Raw genomic sequence first — 22,151 nt, forward strand, 5'->3', positions numbered from 1 at the left:
AAGTAGCCATAAAAAGTTCCATTTCCGGCCCTGTTAAAAACTCACATAATACAAACTTTTAAATAATTTTCTTGAAAGAGAAACACCCTGACTACACTATGTTTTTTCCTTTCCCTGAGAGCTAGGGAAGGAGGGGGGGGGGGGGGGCACCCTATTGCGCCGGGAATAGGCTCCGTTCACTGCATGAACAGCGAAAAACTTTTTTCTATCATCATAAACGCGTTAATCAATCTCGTTTGTCGGTTGTCTACAAGTCACAAAATACTGCAGAGTGATGGACATCGGCATTCTTATGTCAAGTGGCAACGCCATAGCTGGAAAAGCAGGTGGTTTATCTAGAACGACATTCAGAAGCAACTCTGCCCGAACTATTACCGAAACGTCCATGCCGCTCTCAAATGCTACACGAGTCTTAAACAGAATATTTCTGTAAATAAACATGAGTAGAATACAGTAACTAGAGTTTATGTGCCAGAAAAGTTCCTTGCTAAGACAAAATAAAAAGTTTGTATATTGTAGTACATATTAGAGTTTTTACGTTTAATAGAATATTTCTGGATTATCCACATTTTCGGTAATCTGGACTGTATCTAGTCCCACTTAGTCCGAATAAACAAGGCCCTTGCGTATAAGTCTTCTCGCTTCTCTGACATACTCAGTGAGCAGGCCAATCAAGGATCCGTATATTTATCGAGGTACTTGTGGTGTAAACTGCACTGTAGGGTCTTGCATTGTCGTGTTGAGATGTGCCACTTGGTTCGCTGTTCATGAAGATGTGACAACTGGATTTGGCAATCTTGCCGCATACTGGCGGGATTTTGTCGTCCTTCAAGAATTATGAAAGTCCTGTTCTCTGATATCCCCCCCCCCCACCCCCCAATACAATCCAGTGCGCTGTAGAGCATTGGGGCTCGAGAATCGCTTTTCCCGTGAGCTTCCACTAGGTCGCCGACTGACACCTCGTCATGGATCTGACCACGATAAACAAGAGATATTCGTCTCTCAACACTGAAGAATGCCACTCGATGTCCCAGTTGACTCAGATTCCACAGTACGCAAATCTCCGCTGTCAGCAGTATGGTATCAGTGGTAAACCATGCGTGGCAGCTCGAAATTTCAACCCAGCTTACTGTAATCTGTCCCTGAAGGATCGTGGTTACTCTCCGCCTGTAACCTCTGCCCGAGTTTTGCCCGTCCGCTTGTCAAAATCTGTCGAACAATCCTGCAGTCTTCTAGTGATGTAGTCCTTCTGGACAGACCCGTACCACATGGTTGTCCTGAGTCCATCTGACCACCACTCGTTCTGCAGTCATTTCACTACAACTCTGCGGGTAAAAACTGCATAGGAAGACAGAGATGGAATACATACAACAAATAATTGTAAACGTAGGGTGCAAATACTATTCTAGGATGAAGTGAAGGCACACGAAATGAGTTCGTGGTGGGTCGCATCAAACATGTCACAAGACTGATAACTCAAAAAAATGTAGATAATGAAAAAAAGAAACTGCCATAAGCATGTAGATAATGGAATACCATAGTGGTTGCTTTCGGTAAAGGTGTTTATGCTGTCACACTACGCATGTCCTCAGCGTATTTTCGAGGTGTCCAGGCATTGTTTATCTAGTCATTGGTACCTTCACAGAGAAGACAGAATAACATTTACACAATAGGCTGTAGATATTGACACAGTCCTGTCACATTAATGTGACCACTACCTACGTTCGGTATCAACGTGCAACAACCACTCACAGACGGCAGGTGGCATCACTAGTAATGGAAGGTGAGTAAAGCGTGCCGGGGGCACGGGAAACAGTGCCGTCGTTGTCACAATGTCGAAACGGAGCGATTTCTCTGACGTCCAGAACGGCACGATCATTGACTTTCGGGTCAAGGGTGAAAGCATTTCAAAAACGATGAAGTTTGTGAACTGTTGGCATGCCGCCATGGTTAGGGTATACCATGCACGGCAAAATGGCGCTATCCGAAGCGGGCTCCAGGGCAACTTTGGTGCACCAAGGACCATAGATTACAAGGGTGAGCGATGGTTGCGGTTATGTGTACGGACGAATAGACGTGCAACTGTTGAGTAACTGACCGCCCAGACGAGCCAAGGAGCTATCAGCAATGTCTCCTCGACAGCTGTTCTGCGAACGTTGCTGCGTATGGGCCTCTGCAAAGCGCGCCTGGCTCATGTACCCATGCTGACTGCTGCTCATCGGCGACGAAGGCAACTGGACTTCCACTGAGTGACGACAGGTGGCGTTTTGAGATGAATCACGTTTTATGCGCCACCAGATAGATGGACGTCGGCGTATACAGCATAAACGTCCTGCAACAGTAGTTGGAAGATTCCATACCAGAGGACATTCCCTTCTAAACATTCTGCGTGGTGTCTGTTTGTTCTGTATCGTGTCTCCCTACCAGTTTCGCGCAACGACGCTCTGAGCGTGTTTTTTAGGGAATTGACTAGTTTGAACCTGGGACCTGTTGCTGGTAAGGAGACGCCAGACCACACATGACATGTAGAATTCAGAAGAGTTCAGTGAGACTAGCGATGATATAACCAAATACTTAATGATTTCAGCGTCAGCTCCACTGCACTCCCTGTGAAAGAATCTTAATACTAACTAAATTTAGTGGAAGGGGTTCAAGGCTTTCCTATTTTTAGTTAGCTGGTAAAATAACGTCGAAAAAGCAGTTAAGTTTACCACTGGAAATTTTATTCTACTCACAAAACACTGTTTAAAAATTCCACTATTGATAAAAGGAAATGTTTTAATACAGGATGGTAAAAACCAACTGCGTTCAACAACGAACGAATATTCCCTGAGTGGGTTTCCAAGTTCTACAATGGATCGAAGGATGACCTATGCCATATCACATCTATAATCTAGATTTAAATTAAGTTTCACAAAAGAGAAAACTATCAAAATGGTCTGCAGTGACCCTCAATTATCTTTAATTACTTATCAACTTGTTGTAAATTTTAGTGGCTGATGTGGCTTCTCAATAACTATATAACAGAAAAATCATTGCGTTTCAGATTTTTACTTCAAGTGGTAAATGTGAACACCATGAGCTTTAATTGACGATCGACACTAGTATTAAGCAAAAAGGGGGTGTAACAGATGAGACTTCTGCAGTTCTGAGTGAAGCTTTATGCGCTGTTATGTGGCATCGCATGCGTTCATTACCTTGTCGGTGTTCGTCAGGGGGCGGCGGGCAGCACAGCTCCGCTCACCTCGCCGTCTCCAAAGTAACTCTGAAGCAACTCTCTCCTAACTTCTCCTTACTACAATTTACCGAATTTGGTTTAAAAAAACTATCTGGCTGTGTTTTCATCTGACCAATCAGGGTCTCAATGTTAACCTTAAGCTCTGTCTACAAAAATTCTGTCTATCCAATGAGAAACGTTATACTTTTCGTGGTAGGGCAATGTTTTTAAAGTTTGCAACGTAACAGAGACGCGACAAAGTCTCACGCTAAAACTTGCAGCTGGTGTGGTCCTTTACTGTTACCGTAACATCTACACTGTTCTTTTGGAGGGCTCTAGCTTTTAACATGGGCTGGGGGCTGGTCCTAACGTAACAGAGACGCGAAAAAGTCTCACGCTAAAACTTGCGTGTGGTGTAGCCCTTTTTGTGTTATCGTGAGATCTATAGTGTTCTTTTGGAGGGCTCTAGCTTTTAACATGGGCTGGGGGGGTGGTCCTAACGTAAAAGAGACGCGAAAAAGTCTCACGCTAAAAACTTGCGGGTGGTGTGGTCGTAGCGGTTAGCTGGCGACGTGGGTGTCCGTTCGTCCCTTATCGTAGGGCCTTCCAGCTTAACACGGTTCTGCTCTCGGCAGCTGTTCTCGTTTCTCCCCTCGGAGCTGCGTCTGTCTCACGGTGGGAGGGTATGACATGCATTTAGGCATTCTTGTGTTAGTCTGTGGTATTCCATTTGCTCACTCGTTACTCGTATTTGGTTAATTTAATGTCACGATTTATTCGGAGCTATGTGACATACTACTGGATTTGCTTATCATGTCAGGGTTTTCATGGAAGGTGTTGGATTTGCCTGACACCTTACACCCTGCGTGATCTCGTCGTTCTGCAAAGCACAATGGATCAACACAAGTGTGCATATATCCATTTCTATCCTCACATGCAGGTTAGTTTTCTCCGCACGATGGCATCTACCGGCAGGACAATGCGACGTGTCACAGTGTACGTTCGTGGTTTCGAAGAGCACCAAGATGGGGACCAAACTTTTCGGATTTAAACCCAGTCGAGAATCTACGGGACCACCTCGATCAGGCTGTACGCGCCACGGATCGTCGACCGATAAACCTAGCGCAGCTGGCCAAGGTAATGGAGTTGGAATGGCACCACATCCCTGTCGGCATCTTCCAGAACCTTACTGACTCTCTTCCTGCACGTCTCGCAGCTGTCCGCGCTGCGGAAGTTATTTGTCCATGCTTTTGACAGATGGTCACGTTTTTGTGACTGGACAGTGTATTTCCGCCATATCATTTCTCTCAGGTCCAGAATGTTACGCGAGAGAGCCTCCGAGGAGTTTGGATGTTAAGGGAAACGTACTGATAGATATAGGCTATTAGTCTCGCTACTGTGCTCCTTCAGATTCTTCGTCAGGTGAGAGTATTACTCGTCGAAAGGAGCGTCGGTGTTCCAGTGGTGTTAGCAACACAACCTCGGACCACTAGTCTCCAGATAGCGTGCAATCCGCAACAGAGTGAAATAACCTTTGTGGAACAGTACACAGACTACGACCGAGCCGTTCCTCTCTGTATCCATCCTCCAAGAACTGATAGTTGATAGACATATGCAAGAGCGCGGCTGTGGCGTTTGGAAAGAAGGCGGGGTACTCGCAGATTGAAACTTCGACTTATAAGTTCCATGATTTTGCTGAGTAATTTAAGGAAAATCCTGAAATGATACTTTCGATAATCACACCTCTACATCCTTCACATGATACTGTCAAACTTCAGTAATGTTCCGTCTCTTTAGAAACTATCACAGTTCACAGAGTTTTCCTACAATATTTGCACTCACGGATATGATTTACAGCTGACTTCTACCTAATAAGATAGTGTCTACTTTAAATGCAGCACTATCGATAATGTCAGGAGGGACGATTTTAGAAGACAAACAACAACCACAAATTTGTATGATTTTCCTTCATGAATGTCAGCTATTACATCGCATAAAAGCAAAAGAGGGAAATTCTACAGCACCAAAATTTACGTGAGTTTAAACAACGGATCTGACACTATATGTACAGGGATTTCGTGTGTTATTTATATAGGATACATGGAATTTTAGTTGGCGGGAAAGCATTTTTGAGTTCTTCTTGCAAATGGTAAGACGTATAAACGGCATTTACCCTGGGACAATATGTGCCTATCATAAAACTTTGTAATGTTGGAAGCGGTACAGACATGGTCATCAGTTTATAATGTGCGTACGTATTTAACAGACGAGATATCAGATATGGTCATCGCCAACAGTACACAGTGGCACATGGTAAATAGGTAAAATAATTATTTTGTAAATTCTTGCAAGAAAACATAATCTCTGAACTGAATAATAATTCGTCTGTCTACCGTGATTAATGTGAGCATATATCGTCCCAAGCAGCTGCCTTTATAGATAAGACACAATACCCATAACAATATAAGTTGTTTAAAAGTGTCTTCAATTATTTAATACTCAAACGCTTTTACTTTGATGAATATTACGAAGCGTGAGGGAAAGTAATTAGAATGGAGTACATATATAGCTTTTAAACAATTGTGACTTATTACTTTAAACGTATATGTACATTTTTCATCTCCTGAGAACTGTAAGCTACCAAGAACAGAAGCGAAGTGGTAATTTAAATGGTCGTAATTACTTTTATAATATTTCGTAGGGACCAGCAAACCATGTCCAAACGTGATACACATTCATTTTTCGCACCTCAGGCTCCTGGATGAACGGCTATGTCATCTCTGAAGAAAACCAGAGGCAACTCGTATTACTAATAGTTCGCAATAAATACCACACTTCTGAAGAAAATCATTGTGGGGTCCTTTGAACCAACTGTTAAAAACTTACAAACAAGACAAAAGCAACCAAACTTTGAGCTGTGAGGCAGATTGCATTGCGTTAGCTGCTCTTTTCTGCGCATTTTCTCTTCAGTACACAAGACCTTGCGTCTCACAGTCAGAAGCAAAACATAGATATCATGCCGGCACGCGCCAGATAATTTCTTTACTCGCAATTATTTCCATTTTTCTTTTAACGAAACGAATTAAACTGGTGAAAACTGGTTTCTGTGTACTGTTGCGGATATCTTAAAGTATTTTTAGAGTTGTACATCGCTTCACTAGCTGTAGCACGTGTTCTGCTCTAGTAAGCACGAAGGGGAGCGTGACTGATAGCCTTTTATCAACCGTCGGTGCGTTCTTTAATGATGCCTTTACTCGCAGACTTGTTGATGTTAGGAGCAGACGTGTTCTTCCTTGTTAATTTCTGTTTTTATTTTTAGAATACTGGTTGTAGTAATTGAAAGAGAATGGCAGAGCTGCGAGCAAAGGCCAAAGGAAGTATTCTCGCTATACGGTTCATGTAGGACACTGACTTACAGAAAACCGCTGATTCAGCCTCCACTTCAGGCACAAACATTTGGCATTAATAGAAGGGTGTGCCCTCAGCATGCTGCTCCGTCGATCTTTGATGTCGGACCAGAGCCGTTAATTATGTCTGAGGAAGCTTTGCAGTTGTTCTACAAGGATACCTCATTGACTGCTCTGCCCTCTTCGATTTCCCTCATACTTAAAGGATTTATAGGTCAGCACTTGGACCTCAGTTTCCTACAGTAAGTAGTTCGTCGTAGTTCTCAACAAAACTCTAAACAATGGATTTTACAGATCAGAAGATTTCCGGACGCCGTTAATCAAAAAACGTTTCCATCAACTGTTAAGATTCGACTGTAGCTGAACACGTAGCGAACTAGTATTATATTCGTAAAGTTCTTGGTTCGATTTCGCACCGTATTCGACAAATTTTCTCTGGTGCACATGATTTTTGCTCAATACATTCACGAATTTAATTGCTTTATCAAAACGAATCACTTACTACTAATGACAAAGCTACCTTACAAAAAATAAATACTCGGCAAACAACATCGCTGATCAGTGACTGAAAATTTGACTGCGGAGCTGGATACGCCCTATATAGTTATGCAGGTTGAGGCAGCTGAAACACACCCGAAATAAATCCAGAGTGAACAAATACACCGAGGTTGGGTTTACAATACGGCGAATTTCTTGACGTTCGCAAGTAATTTTTGTCGTTAATAGTCACCCAATTACAATGACGAGTGTGCTTTTTTCCTAATGCAACTTTATACTTTTTTCTGTGGCATTTGAAAAAAAGCTTCAAAGGACTTAATATGTATGGAGCTTAATCAAATAGTATCAAGATACCACCTCCGCAAACGAACGTCCCGCTGTGAAGAGGAAAGGTTCCAGTGACGTCTGCTCTATTAGACCAAATGAAACGAAACAGGTAACCTGGGTACGGCTCCTGTGTCTATTATCACGGCTGTCAGACCAAGTACTCAAAATATTTATCTTGAGCATTGCTGCACGCTTTACAATGATTCTGGGGACAAAATACTCGACACTGATAATTATTTCTTAATAGACCTCTTGTTTTAATTTCGCCACAGATAAAAGTACAGAAGTGCTAGTGAGTGTCCAGACCATTCTGTGTTTACTAACGATAGTTACAGTTCTCTGCAACAAATGCTGCTTTAAGAGGGTATGTCAGTAAGAGTGCGGAATGAGACGGACATCTGTCATGTTGGTACCACACTGAGTGTCTAATGTCCAGTGGGATGTCTTCGAATAACTGCGGTGGCAGCACGCCTCAGAAACTCGAGATACTTGAATGTATTTAAAGTCCCGTCAATAAAACAGGGAACAATTACGTGGGTCATGAAACCGATGCATCAAATACTGACAGACCAAGAGAGTCACTTTTATCAACTTCTTTGAGTCAGTGTGGATTTTCAACTGACGGTTAGAGTATACTGCGAAGATTTACTTGCCCGTGGTTTGTAGCTGCTGCTTCCGTTTTAAACAAAATTTTGCGTAAATGTGCCGCGTCATATTGCACTTTAGGTATGTAACAGTCAGAAAATTGTAACCAATTTTGGAACACATTTCTAGATGCAGCGAAATGCGAAGAGGATGAAATGCGATGGAACGGAATGTGCACAGAACTCTCGTTTGCTTGATCCCTCTCCTACTTCCCAAATGACTCTTCATGACATTTGCACTGTGCGTTGTTGATGTTAAAATGTTAGTTTCATTTCCATCACCAATTTCTCTTCTTTTTACATTGCGTATTTTATTCTCCCCACTTCTAGTTTCTAGATAGGATTTTTTTATAATGTGTGCAACAACAGATCGTATGTGGTTGGCACGATCTGGATGCTCTTCAGCGTACATCCTCACCGCTGCTCTAATAGTTTGGCGCCTTTCGTCGCAAACAATACTCACTTTTTCGACTGTCATATACATCGTGACTGACACCCAATCCTCTATATGTCAGACAGTCAGATCGATTCCAAACGTTGTATGTAGATAGAGTATCAACCAAAACTCCGATTTAGTTTGTACTGTGTGCTCTTATCGAGTAGAACGGGCGCAAAGTTAATCAAATTTAACGTCAGAACTACGGTGGATAGGAAAAGCATAACTATCGTTAATACGTGTAGCCTCCGTTGGGAATTTGGTAAAGCGTTCGGTCTTCGTACCAGGGGTACTGGGTTCGTACCCCAATGAAGCCGGCACAGTAGCTCAGTGTTTTCGGTCAGAGCCGGCACGGTTGCTCAGAATCTTCGGTCAGAGGGTTAGCTGCCCTATGTAATAAAAAAACTGAGTTAATGGATCAACGACGAATTCAGCGGATGTCTTACGACGTCCGCGCCGAGCAGATGCAACGAACAAAATCGAACAACATGAGATTTTTTTTAAAAAAAAAAGAGCGCTGCGTGCTCTCTGTACTAAAAAAAACTGAGTCAAGGAATCAACGATCAACTTGAACGGATGTCTTGTGAGCTCTGCCCAGACCAAACGCAACGAACTACATCGAACAAAATGAAAAAAATTACAATTTTTTATTGTTATTTTTACGCGCTGAAGGTGTTATATTGGACTATTAACAGTTCCTCATGTGTGATGCAAGTGCTACTTTATTCTACTAATGCGATTGTTTGTGTTTATTCAGTGAAACTAAAAATGCACTAGCTGCTTCATCACGACTGGTGTCTGTTCTGTAGCACATGTCTGACAGAACACCACACCTATCTGTACAAATGAATTCTATAAGTTCGCTACTTTCAACCATCGAAGCGAAAGCAGACTGCCAAAAGAACGTTGCTAAAAACTCCGAAAAATCCGTTTACATATCAGGAAAATGTTCTCCCAAGTAACAGTTTCACGTGTGAACAGCTGAAACATGTCAACAGTGGGCTTTGTTTGAGCGCGCGACATTTGGCACCACGACCACAAGTTCTACCAACTCACCCACGCGGGATCATCAAAACTATCCCTCCTTTCCTGTGCTCCGAGGTTCTGGCGTTACTTTTAATTATAGTTTACGCACGTTCTACTTGTCGACAGCACATAGCACGAACTGAATCGAAGTTTTGGTTGATACTCTATCGACACTCAGCATTTGGTACCGATCTGAGTGTCTGACATCTGGAGGTTTGGGTGTATTTATTTATTCAATTTATTTTGTTTCAGGTTGTGCCTATACAGCGATCTCAACAGTGGAACGTCATTTCTAACGACACGAACGTAAGGACAACACAACACCCAGTCCCCGAGCGAAGAAAATCTCCGACCCGGACGGGAATCGCACACAGGCCTTTTCGCTTAGTAATCAGCAGCGCCGACCGCTCATCCACCGAGACGGACAAACGTTGACTGCCTCACTACCTTCACGAGCAAGTCATCTGACTGCTACAACAGCAGAACACAGATTGATCGGCTTCAAGCGTACAGGTAACACAAGAATCATAACCTGAGATATGTGTTTGTTAATTCGGCGACTATGAACGACGGAAATTACTTGCGAACACCAAGAAAGTTACTATATTGTCCGCTGTAATATGGCGAAAACCGCAACTCGATATTTTTATTGAATCTGGATGTATGACGAGTGGCCTGTCTTGGCTGCCTCAGCCTATGTAGAGACATTTTAAATTTCCACCCTGAGGTATCTTGCAAGTACCTTATGTAAAGTACTCTGCTTTCCAGTAGATGTCCATAAAAACAGCAGCCTTAGGTTAGTAATATTCTTTGCAGTTTCTTTGTTTGCTCTACAAACATACAAAAAGTGTTAAATATCCTCAGCTGAAATGATTTACCAAAGACATGCAACGGTATAGTAGAACTGTCCTTCCCAGTTGGAGGAAATTTATCACACAGCAGCAAATAAAGCTAATAATAAACATTGGATGGTTCGTTAATTACATCTCTGCGCATTCAGATCTGTTCATGACCTCTGAGAAGCCAGTGATTTTTCATTGGTCTGTTTGGCAAGACAGAAGCAGTCGTCATTGTTGATAAGGCTCGGCCAAGTCTCTGGTTGTAGTTGACTGAGATTTATGGAGAGCTTAGCTGTTTGACAGTGGTTCCAGATAGGTTTCATAGCAGTCTTTGTCAAAACGGTACCGCTAAGAAAGAAAAACTGAGCAATGAGAGTTCTACTAAAACACTTCTAACCATTACGTTCAGCAATTCTAACAGTTCTAAAAAGATTACCAAGGGCTCCATTCCTCCGTTCACAATGGCGACGTAGTCTCTCGTTCAAAATGTTCTACCTTTTGACATTCGAAGGACTGTATACCTATTGTGTACTATCCCCGTTTGGTCGTTTAGTTTCTCAGCTTATTTCGTACGTTATCAGGGATTCCAAGAACAGTTTAACTTGACTGAAGCGCTAATTACGCTTGATTCTACATCTACATGCATGCCCCGCAAGCCACCGCATAGTTCGTGATGGAGTGTACGTTGTATCAGTATTGGTCTCTTCCTTTCCAGTTCCATGGAGCTAGAGAAAAAACGAGTGTTTATATACCTACGTACGAGCTCTAATTATCTTATCTTCGTTGTCCTTACGCGAAATGTACGTTGGCGGTAGTAGAATTGTTCCGCCGCCAGCTATAAATGCTGGTTCCCTAAATTTTCGCAGTAATGTGCTGCGAAAAGAACTTTGTCTTCCTTCGAAGTAAGCCACAGTAGTTTAGCTTTCTGGTTCCCTGAAAAGTCATTGGAGCGCATTCTGAGTGACATGAAGGCATCCGCCTCTAAGTGGCACGACATAAAAATGATGCTGGCTGTTTGGTAATAAATTGGTCACTAAATTGGTTTTTCTGTTTCATTAATTACATCATTATTTTAATATTTGCGCAACTTAAAAACTTTTCTTTCATTTCGAAATGTTCCTCCGTATCTTTCTCGGAGAGGACGTGGCGTGACGCGAAGCGGTCGGAATCCACAGACTCTCAGCAATGTCCGGCACGCCACACAAATTACGTAACGTATTCCTCCGAAGATTAACTAGCAAACGTTTATCAGCGGACTTGAAACAATTTTCTGAACTGCTACGCTTACAAATTAGTCTTAATAAGGGTCGCTAGCCTCGTTTTGACCCTCAAGATTGGAACCGAATTCAGATTTGTTGACTGGAAAAGTTCATCGGCGTCAATACTCCGACTTCAGTTGAAGCCTAGAAACTTCATAGACAATCTTAAGGAAAATAAAAGAGGACTACAGTTCATAGTCATCGGATCAGTCGCCTCGGAGGTTACAATGAAACGTAAACTATGTAAAATTTATAGATACACATTGGAGTAATTTTTCTTTTCTTTATTTCTATTTATCAGTTCCACTGAAACTGTTATTAAAAATTTATTTATTTATTTATTTATGCATTTATTTTACCTGGCAAGATTAGGGCCTTCAGGCCCTCTCTTACACCTAACCAGGCATACTCAGATTCAACAAATTTCAGTGTCTACAGAAAATTAGGACATATAACATGTTAACAGTATTAATGTTAAAGAAAAAAAATAGAGATTATAAAAGTAGTACAATGATAATTAAAGCAATCAAAAATAATTATAACAATCAAGAATAATAAAAAAAATAATAATAATAATAATAATAATAATAATAATAATGTGTGCATTCTTCGTGTTTCACTTGTGTGTTGCGAAATAGATAACTATTTTTACCAAAAGCCATAACTGGTGATAGTGAGTACACATGAACCACTCCAATCATTATTTCAGTGTTACTGCGGCAATTTAAATAAGCTTTTTAAACGGCAAACTGATTATCGAACGACGCCGGTATGGAAATATCGCGTGTGGTAAAGAAAATACAACCTTTCTGGTGAAAAATCATAAAGGTATGGTTTTTGCAAGTGAAGTCCCAATTTACTACCGCAAATGTTAGCAATCGGATGACATAATATCATTATGTTTAGGGATCACTTGATAGCGAGGTTGCTGAGCTGATTTCAGATTTCAGCTTCGGTATATACAGACTTAACGACACGTCTTATCCCCGGAATTTGAAAAATCACTCACGCAAAACTAAACAAAAAAGCATCTACTTTGCTCCGAGAGAAGCGTGCTCTTTACCGGAAAGCAAATAATCAACAATTTTAAGAGCTATACTTCTTCAACGACTACCGAGAAAATGCGCCTTCTGTACCAGCAGCTATTAAATATTTATATCCCGAAGCAATGGCTTCTACCGCCTACATAAGCTTAGAGATTAGCGACGCCCAGTCAATTCGTATGTAGTACATCTCGTCTCCATCTCAAGATGACGGACTTTCCATATGGAAAGACAGCTTTCGCAAGTAACGACCCAGATTCAGAAACTACGAACTAGGACATTATTGAAATCACCATGGTGTGCATAGGATTATTCCGTGTCCTGGTATCATTATAAATTCAAACTGAACGCGAAGAAGTGCAAACCCCCTGTTGATTTATTTTTCAACAGTCCGCGAACCCTAGGACGGAAAACTATTTAAAAAAACGCACTTTATTGACTTCGATTAGGCCTCACTAAACCTGTTTCTTTTATCAAACACAGCCTGAAGGCGGCTACCAGCTCCACCTGTGTCTAGCGAGCTGAAGTGCTATATCTAAATAGCAACACTCTCCAAGAAAAGCTAGAAGATGACTGATCACAAATCCCTGTCCACATATGGGAAGGCACTTAAGAATAAATTCTCGTAGGTTTCTGTAGTGGCATAATATCTCTGATTAATTAATGGTTTGATAATTAATGGTTGCTAAATACCGACTCAAAAATGTTTAACACTTTTAAATATCTCCTACTGCTAAGAGGGCACGTTAGTACCCCCCTGCCGCGGGTGCGCCGGTGACTAACACCTCGATTGCTACAACTATCAATAACAGCAAACACACAGACGGGAAAAAATTACAATACCCAGAAGGAGTTGCGCGAAATTAACGAAAGTTGGTAAGCGATTTTCTACGTCTGAAAGATGTCCATTTAAATTTCGCGCCAGTCGCATAAGTGCGGCGCTAGTAGCGACACTATGGGGATGCATATCAGGTTTGCTCTAAATGCACACTATAACTGTCGTGAGCGTTAGTTACCTTTGAGATTGGAAGTGGTGAGTTGATGTTAGCCAAGGATGCCTTTAAGATGGCAAAGACACCATATCAAGACCTCACTGATATAGAACGAAGTCACGTAATAGGGAGCGAGAAGCTAGATATACCATCTGCGATACTGCAGAAATAATTGGCAGGAGTGTAGCCACTGTGCATGATGCAGGGGTAGTCATGAAAACCTACGATCGCTAGAAGACTGGACTTTGGACGGCCAAGCAGCACTACCGAGGGGGAAGACCACCCATCGTCTTCGGTTGTGGCTCTGTCGCATTGTACTGCATCCCAACAACAACTTGAGCAGCAGTTGGCACCACAGTGACACAACGAGCTGTTACAAATTGGTTATTTCAAGGACAGATTCGAAACAGACGTCCTGTTAATTGCATTCAATTGACCCCAAGCCACCGCCGTTTGCGACTTCCGTGATGTCAAGCGAGAGCACATTGGATGGCAAGGTGTTGGTCTGTTGTGTTTTCTGATGAAAGCTGGTTCTGCTTCGGTGCCAGTGATGGCCGTGTGATTTTTAGTAGGGGGCCAGACGAGGGTCCGCAACCGATCTGTCTCCGTGCTAAACGCACTTGACCTACACCTTGAAGTTATGCTCTGGGGTGAGGTTTCGTATGACAGCACGAGCACTCTCGTGGTTTTCCCACGCTCCCTGACTGAAAAACTACTTCAGTCTGGTGATTCGTCCTGTTGTGCTGCCATTTATGAACAGCATTCCAGGCGGTGCTTTCTAACAGGATAACGTTCGCCCACGTAGCGCTGTTGTAACTCAGCGTGCTCTAGAGAATGTGGGCATGTTTCCTTACCCTGTTCGATCACCAGATCTGTCTCCAATCGAGCACATATTAGACATCAATGGACGATAAATTTAGTGTCATACACAACCAGTATTAACCGTTCCTCTATTGACCGAGCAAGTGCAACAGTCATGGAACTCAATCCCATAAACTGACATCCGGCACCTGAACAACACAATGCGTGTTCGTTTGCTCGCGTGAGTTCAGTTGCTGGCTGTTATACCAGTCATTAATGCACCAGCATTTCTCATTTGCAATGGATTATCTCGCCCTTACATTTACCTGTGATCTTGCAGTGTTAATACAAACGTTACCTAGACAAATGTATTCCCGAAATTTCATTACACCACATTTCTAATTTTTTGAGATTGCTATTTTTTCTCCGTCCTTACATGTACACTGAAAGAGGCGACGTAGAGGTGGTGCCAAGTTTCCAGGAGAAAAGTTGCCGCGCGGGGCCGCAAGAGGCGGAACCACCGTGTCATATCTGATGTGCTGCTTACTCGAATAAAAGTCGGATAGCGGGCAGCATGTCTCTTATTCTGGGACATATGACATGTTTATCATCTCACCGCTGTGCATACAAAGACCTGGTTTGTTTCTGGATTATCTGGTTTTCACTGTTCCTATACCTTCAGCGCGTAGCTCTTCTCGCTGTGTATTAACTAATAGGGACCACTGAGTTCTAACGCTACTACACGGCATTAAGCGCCCTTGTCGACTATTGTTGAGAACTTCCATTACACTCATTTGCAAAGATCAACGAATGAATAGTCTGTTAAGAAACGAAGAATGCATGCAAACATCACTCATGGTGCATGCAGAGCTCGGGAACAGATTTTTTTGGAGCCATGAGCCATGATGTGCCAACTCTGATCGGTGGCAGTTGATGCAGCAGATGGCTGGCGGATGATTTTTATTGGAGTGTGTTGTGGCGACCTTGAGAATCGCTGATGATAGGCAAAACGATCGGAGGTGATCGTGAAAGTGTTTTAGAGAACAGGATGTTCACGTATCCTGGTAAAAAAGTCGATACTTTTTCGTACAATAATGGTTATGCGTAAAAACCAACGACCATTGCTTAGTGGTTGGAAGAAAACAGAGTGGAGTTTCTTAACTGCACTGCTCAAATCGTGACGTGCATAGCTCGAGGACGTTATACGAGTCAAACGTTGCCAATATAACGCCAACAAATGTTTTATTCAACAGAAAAATAAATTTAATTAATGCCATATATTGGGAATACATTAAGAAAGCACAATGTTATACTGTAAGTTCGTTTATTTCGTTAATAATTTTAAATACTGTATAACTTTTATTCACGCATTGTAAGAGTTTTTTTTTCTATCAAATACTGCACCGCCATATTAGTAAGGGAGAAGACCGCTTGAGGAAAGGATGGACAGCGATCTTGTTGCATGGGTTGTCCTGGTATTCGCCTGTACTAAAGCAAGTAAATTACACACAAGATTTTTAGTATATCATTCTTGTTGCGAAAGTTACTGAAACCAGTCCTTGCTGTCTGTGCTAGCGAATACCTGTTCTTAAACAAGTCAGCGAATCTTAAAGCCATTGCTGCTGAAGAACGGTTCACAGACGAGTGCAAAGCGGTTACAGATCCTGCTCTGCAGCCCATCGTATGATACTCGACTCGAATATGTTATCTCTCTAATGAAAATAACAAAAGTGGCTTTCTTAATGGACCATTTGCGGACAGACACTGCATTTCGCAAAGGCCGGGTTAACTGTACTCTGCATTTGCAAATTTTTGGGTTAAAAGCGCTCACGAAGAGCGCCACAGGTGTCCTTGAGCCAACAGGTGTTCAGCAAGTCGGCATCGTAATGAACCAATGGCCGGAACTGGTTCTCGTCGTACCGACCAGGAACAAACTCGCCGCGCGGGATTAGCCGAGCGGTCTCAGGCGCTGCAGTCCTTCCTCGGGCGTGGGTATGGGTGTTTGTCCTTAGGATAATTTAGGTTAAGTAGTGTGTAAGCTTACTGACTGATGACCTTAGCAGTTAAGTCCCATAAGATTTCACACACATTTGAACAAACTCCTCATCGGTGACCACTGACTGCGGAGTGACGATTAAATCTTTAAACAGCTTCTGTACTATTAACGTTTGTATTATTAATACTGACGATAGCAAGAGCGCAAACTAAAACTGCACAGGAGTTCAGAAATGAGGAATTCGGAAACCGTCATAATTTAGGAAACAAATGAAATCAGGTGACACAAAAATAATGTTCAAATGCTTCAAATGTCTCTAAGCGCTATGGGACTTAAAGTATGTCATCAATCCCCTAGACTTAGAACTATGCATTTAGGGTTCGTCTTGAAGAACGCTAGCAAGTAACCAACAGTATGCACAGGGCGACCGAAATAAATCTCGCCCGAAAAATATCTATAAGTTATTAACGAAGAGGAGAACTACCCATCACAGAAAATGTGATGGAAAGCGTGTTTTCGATGCAGCAATCATCTGCTGTCACGTGTCTGTGCAAGTGCATCTACCGCACCCACTGTCCCGACTAATTCGCTGTGTCATTACGTTTGAGAGAGTGAGAGAAGCAGCAGCTGAATGCGACATAAAATGGTGTTCACGATAAAACAGCGCGTGTCCATTGTCGAGCGTTCGTGGCGCACAATTGGTGGAAAACGTGTGCGTAAATGTTTCTGCAAGAGTTTAAGGCTGGAAGCGTTTTGCCAAAACCGCCGTCAAAGTTTGCAACCCAACACAGTGACAAAATCGCGCGAAAAGGTCTCGGTAACGAATAAAAGCCGCAACTGTCCGAAAAGAGTTCGAACACAAGAAAACATTTATCCATTGAAGGAAAGGCTCCAATATAATCCTATGAAATCTCAACACCATTCATCTGTGCAAATGGGAATTAAGAAGTCGTCGTGTTGCAACATTATCGAAAGGGACCTGCATCTGCATCCTTACAAATTTACTGTTGTGCATGAGTTAAAGACTTCAGAAGTATGTTGGTGTGTTTAGTTCTGGCAGTGGCGTCTGACTGAAGCGGAGTCAGAGAATTTGTATGCTCAGATTTTCATTTCTTCAGATGAGACACAGTTCAGCTTGTCGCTGCATGTTAACTCACAGAATATGCGCCAGTATGCATCTCAAAATTACTCTGAAGACTGCTATTTGGTGAACAGTATCTGGAGTCCGCATAGTAACAAGATTCTTTCGCACAAATATTAATGCTGGCTGATACATCCAGAATATTTTAAACCGTATCTGGATCAACTGTCGGTAGATGATCCAGTTTATACATATTTTCATCAAGACGGAGCCACAGTACACACGTCTTTGACAACCTTGTTACGAGTGCATGAGATGTTCGGTGCGGGGAGGACTAATCTCTCTCCCTGCAACTTTTAACAATAGGGCGAATTGAAGGATTTTTCACTCAAATAATGCTCACATATTGGGAGAGCTTCTGTCCCCCAGACAGTGCTAGTAGGCTTTTAAAACAACAAAACGGTAACAAACATCTATATAATTTATTAGGAATGCATATAGTGAATACTTTAAATCCAGAATTACATTACGGACTGTTGATGCTGGGAGATCATCCAACTTGTGAGAACATCCATCATTCTTCTTTAGATGCACGAAAGCCTATTATATATGCAAGTACAACTTGCGATCTTCTTCATCACTGTTGTAAGAGTTTGTAAAACGTAAAAGTTATACCTTTACTTACAGTCCAGCGATCTAAAGAATAATAAGGCAACTGGAGAAGATGGTATAGCAGCCGAGATGATAAAGCGGGGAGGCAACAAAGCAATGGACAACATGGCCAACATAATCCACCAGATCTGGAGAACAAAGAAGATGCCAGAAGGATGGAAGAATGGAATTGTAGCACCAATACATAAGAAGGGGGACAAGAGAGATGCAAACAATTACAGAGGAATATCGCTACTAGAGGTCGGATACAAGGTGCTGTCAAAGTAGTAAGTACAGTTGGCGACTACCAAGAGGGCTTCAGAAAGGGAAGAGGTTGTATAGAACAGATATTTATCCTGAAGTAGCTGCTAAAAGATAGGGCCTTAAAAAACAAAAAGACAGTAATAAACTTCGTGGATTTCACAAAGGTATATGACTGCATCGATAGACAGACTCTTGTTAGGATCCTGAAGAACAGAGGACTTGATGGAACTACACAATAACTCATAAAAGAAATTCTGACAGATACAAAAGCAACCGTGAGATGCAGAGGAGCACTGTCAGAAGAATTTGAGATCAAGACTGGTGTTAAACAGGGAGATGGATTGTCACTACTGTTGTTCAACATAACAGTGGACGAAGTGATCAGGCAGTGGAGAGCAATAAACGAGGAAATGGGAATACCAAAGACCCATGTGGGGGACAAAAAGGACAACAGGGCTCACGTGGACTCCCTAGCCTTTGCAGACGACCTAGCAATAGTAACTGAGACGGAAGAAAACGCGAAGACTCAACTCGACAACTTAAGTAAGGTAGCCAGAAAGGTGGGACTGAGGATCGCCTATAACAAGACAAAGACATTAAATACCACTGCAGAGTGGGAAACACTGAAATCACTGTGCAAATGGTGGACAAATTTAAGTATCTGGAAGGATTTATAACTGGAAGGAACAGGAGCAAGGAGGGAATAACAGAGAGAATAAAGAAGATGAGGTCAGCCTTCTGTATGACGAGACAGGTGTATAATAAAAAGAATATATCCACAGAGGCAAAGATAAGCCACTACAAGGCAACGGTGAGGAATGTAGTATTATATGCTGCTGAGACGATGACACTAGGAAGAAATGGGACAGAACAACTAAAGAAATAAGAGAGAAAAATACTGAGAAAAATAGTAGGTCCCAAAAGAGGTGGAGAGCAGTGGATGCGAAGGTTTAGGGAAGAATTGTACCGGAACATGAGAACAATATCCAGGGAAATAAGACTCAAAAGGGCAAGGTTTGCTGGACATGTAGTTAGAATGAGTATGGACAGAATGACGAAGAGAGTGTGGGAAACAACAGGGAGGACAAGGGGAAAGACAGGAACCAAGTGGGTTCTTGAACTTTAGAAAGACTGGTTGGAATTGGGGATCAAGGTCAAAAGAAAGGAAGATTGGAGGAACAAATATACACCTATCAATATGCCGGAGATCAATGACTGAGAAGAATACAGGAAAAGATTAGAGTGTCACCAGTGGAGCCGACAGGAAAAAAGGACACTGAAGATCTCGGAAGAAGAGCGGGAGAGAAGAAGAGAAAGAATGAAGAGGTTCTGGGAGAAGAAGAAGGGGCTATCCGTGGTCCTACAGAAGCTGTAACGCAAGAAGAGGAAGAAGAAGAAGAAGAAGACCAGCATTAAAAGTAACGTTCTGAACTCACCTGTAGCATTAATGTGATCACCTATCAAAAGCCTGAATAACTATCTTCTGGAGAACGAGACATTCAGCTAGAGAGTCAAAGAGATTCTGTAAAGAGCCGATATGGACGTGGAGCCATGCCGACTCTAGTGTCGTGGCCAGCTGCACTGGGTTTCTCTGTTGAGGATCCACGGCGCGAGCACCCCGAACGAGGTTGTCCCACAGTTTCTCGATTTGGTTTAAATCCGGGGAGTTTAGTGGCCAGGAGAATATGGTAAACGTGCTCTTCAAAATACGATACGTACACGGAAAGCTGTGTAGCACGTTGTACTGTCCTGCTTGTAGATGCCATCGTGCCGAGCGAAAGCAAACTGCATCCAAGGGTGGACATGATCCCCAAGGATAGACACATAGTTGTGTTGATTCATTATGCCTTCCAGAATGACGAAATCAACCAGGGAATACCACGGAAACATTCTCCAACCCCCTCTGTAGAGACTGACAATTCGCAGTTTTTCACAAACACAACTTTTATTTATGTATGTTTACAAGGCTGATGACTGAACAACAAAAGAAAGGTAACAATAACGATGCCAGTAAAAAATCTCCTAATTGAGGCAAACAAAAGTTCACTTCTAATTTTCCGCAAAGGTTCGTGGTAATACACACACACTAGTAAAAGTCCAATTCAGAGACGAAGACTTAATCTTCAGCGGTCGCAGACCACGACGTCGGCACCTGGAGTGAACTTCGGGGCTGGATCTAACCCCTAAATAGCTGTCTCCAGCCAATCAGGTTTTGGCGTAGTGATACTTTCTGCAGGCCGTGGCTCCAGCTCCCCCTGCAGGAAGTAGTACTTCGAATGTCTGTTTCCATTATCTTGTATGTAGATAGCCTGAGTTTACCATGGTGCTTTTGGTACGCCTCGGACATAGACAACCCCGTCCTCTGTGGTGTAGTATTGGTTGCCGGCCCTCAGGGGCTACCTTGGCTCCGGTATAACACTCTCCCTCCTGGTTGCAGGGTGTTTGCTTTTACATGTTTCACGCCTTACACGCCAACGGCCATAAGGAAATAATTCCGATGGAGCATAAAACGTGATCCATCTGAAAAGGCCACCTGTCGTCACTCGGTGGACGTCCAGATGCGGCATTGGCGTGCAATTTCCATCTTGGTCGCCAGTGAACAGCAGTCAGCGTGGCTGCATAAACGAGGTGCGGATGCCCGTACGCAGCAACGTTCGCTGAATGGTTGTTCAGGAGACACTGTTGGTAGCCCCTATACTCATCTCGCCGGTTAGTTATTCAGTAGGTGCATATCTTTTCGCCCCTCCGCAGTCGCCGTTCACCACAGTCATCTGGCCCGTGGTGTACCACAGTTGCCTCGACACCGGTTTTGGATAGTGCCGTTTTGCCACGTTTTGCCATGCACAGTACTTTCACCACGGCGGCACGCGAACAGTTTAGAAACGTAGCAGTTTCGGAAATAATTACACACATGGCTCGGACATAAGATACTGGCTGCGTTTCCGCATTACGACAACGACTGCCCTGTGTTCCGATCTATCCCCACATGCTTTATACACCCTCCACTGCCAGTGCTGCCATCTACCATCTATTTGTGAGTGGTTACTGCACATTGACCTCGAACACAGACGGTGGTCACATTAATATAAATTGACCATGTATAAGGATCGTAATGCATCTACTCAAATTCAAGTAACTTTCTGTGTTTTCTCCCTAACAAACAGTAACAGTACACGCTCTATTTTTCACATGTGATACTGAAGTCACGAATTTGTCAGTTAATAACAGTTGTTATCTCAATTGGGAAACAATTTCGTGATTGCTATAGTTACTTCAGTTGTCGGAGTAAATGTCGTTACAGGTTACCTGGTAGGTTTTGACAATTCTAGGACCGGTATCTAGATAAATAATTTAAGAACAATCCTTGTGAATACCGTGTATTTCGTAGTAATTCGTAGTAAAATATTATACGTGTTTTACAAAGCAACTACAACTAACATCCACAAGTTATGGAAGTAGCTTAATTTCGTATAAGAAGATTCCGTTAGCTAACACTGTGCGTCGTGCGCTGGTGAACTTCAGCAGCGTTGTTACTACTGTTCATTTTGAAAACTGGTGCTAATTGATCACTTTTTCTGCCACTACAGACTTCCACAGAAGCTGGTTTGGTGGTTTACTTGAAACTGTAATACTTTACTAGGTACGTAATTGGTACCAAAAATAATATCCT

At 42.5% G+C, this 22,151-nt stretch overlaps 1 protein-coding gene across 2 annotated transcripts in view; it reads left to right on the forward strand.

Moving 5' to 3' along the window:
- LOC124788329 overlaps window positions 1–22,151 on the forward strand; it is a 200,032-nt gene that overhangs the window by 64,995 nt on the left and 112,886 nt on the right. For both annotated transcript variants that reach the window (XM_047255574.1, XM_047255575.1), the window contains one exon: window positions 9,808–10,068. The gene's annotated coding sequence lies outside the window, so the exon portion shown is untranslated. The remainder of the gene's footprint in view (window positions 1–9,807; window positions 10,069–22,151) is intronic.

This window comes from Schistocerca piceifrons, chromosome 3, assembly GCF_021461385.2.
Source record: "Schistocerca piceifrons isolate TAMUIC-IGC-003096 chromosome 3, iqSchPice1.1, whole genome shotgun sequence".
In the NCBI taxonomy this organism is placed as follows: domain Eukaryota; kingdom Metazoa; phylum Arthropoda; class Insecta; order Orthoptera; family Acrididae; genus Schistocerca; species Schistocerca piceifrons.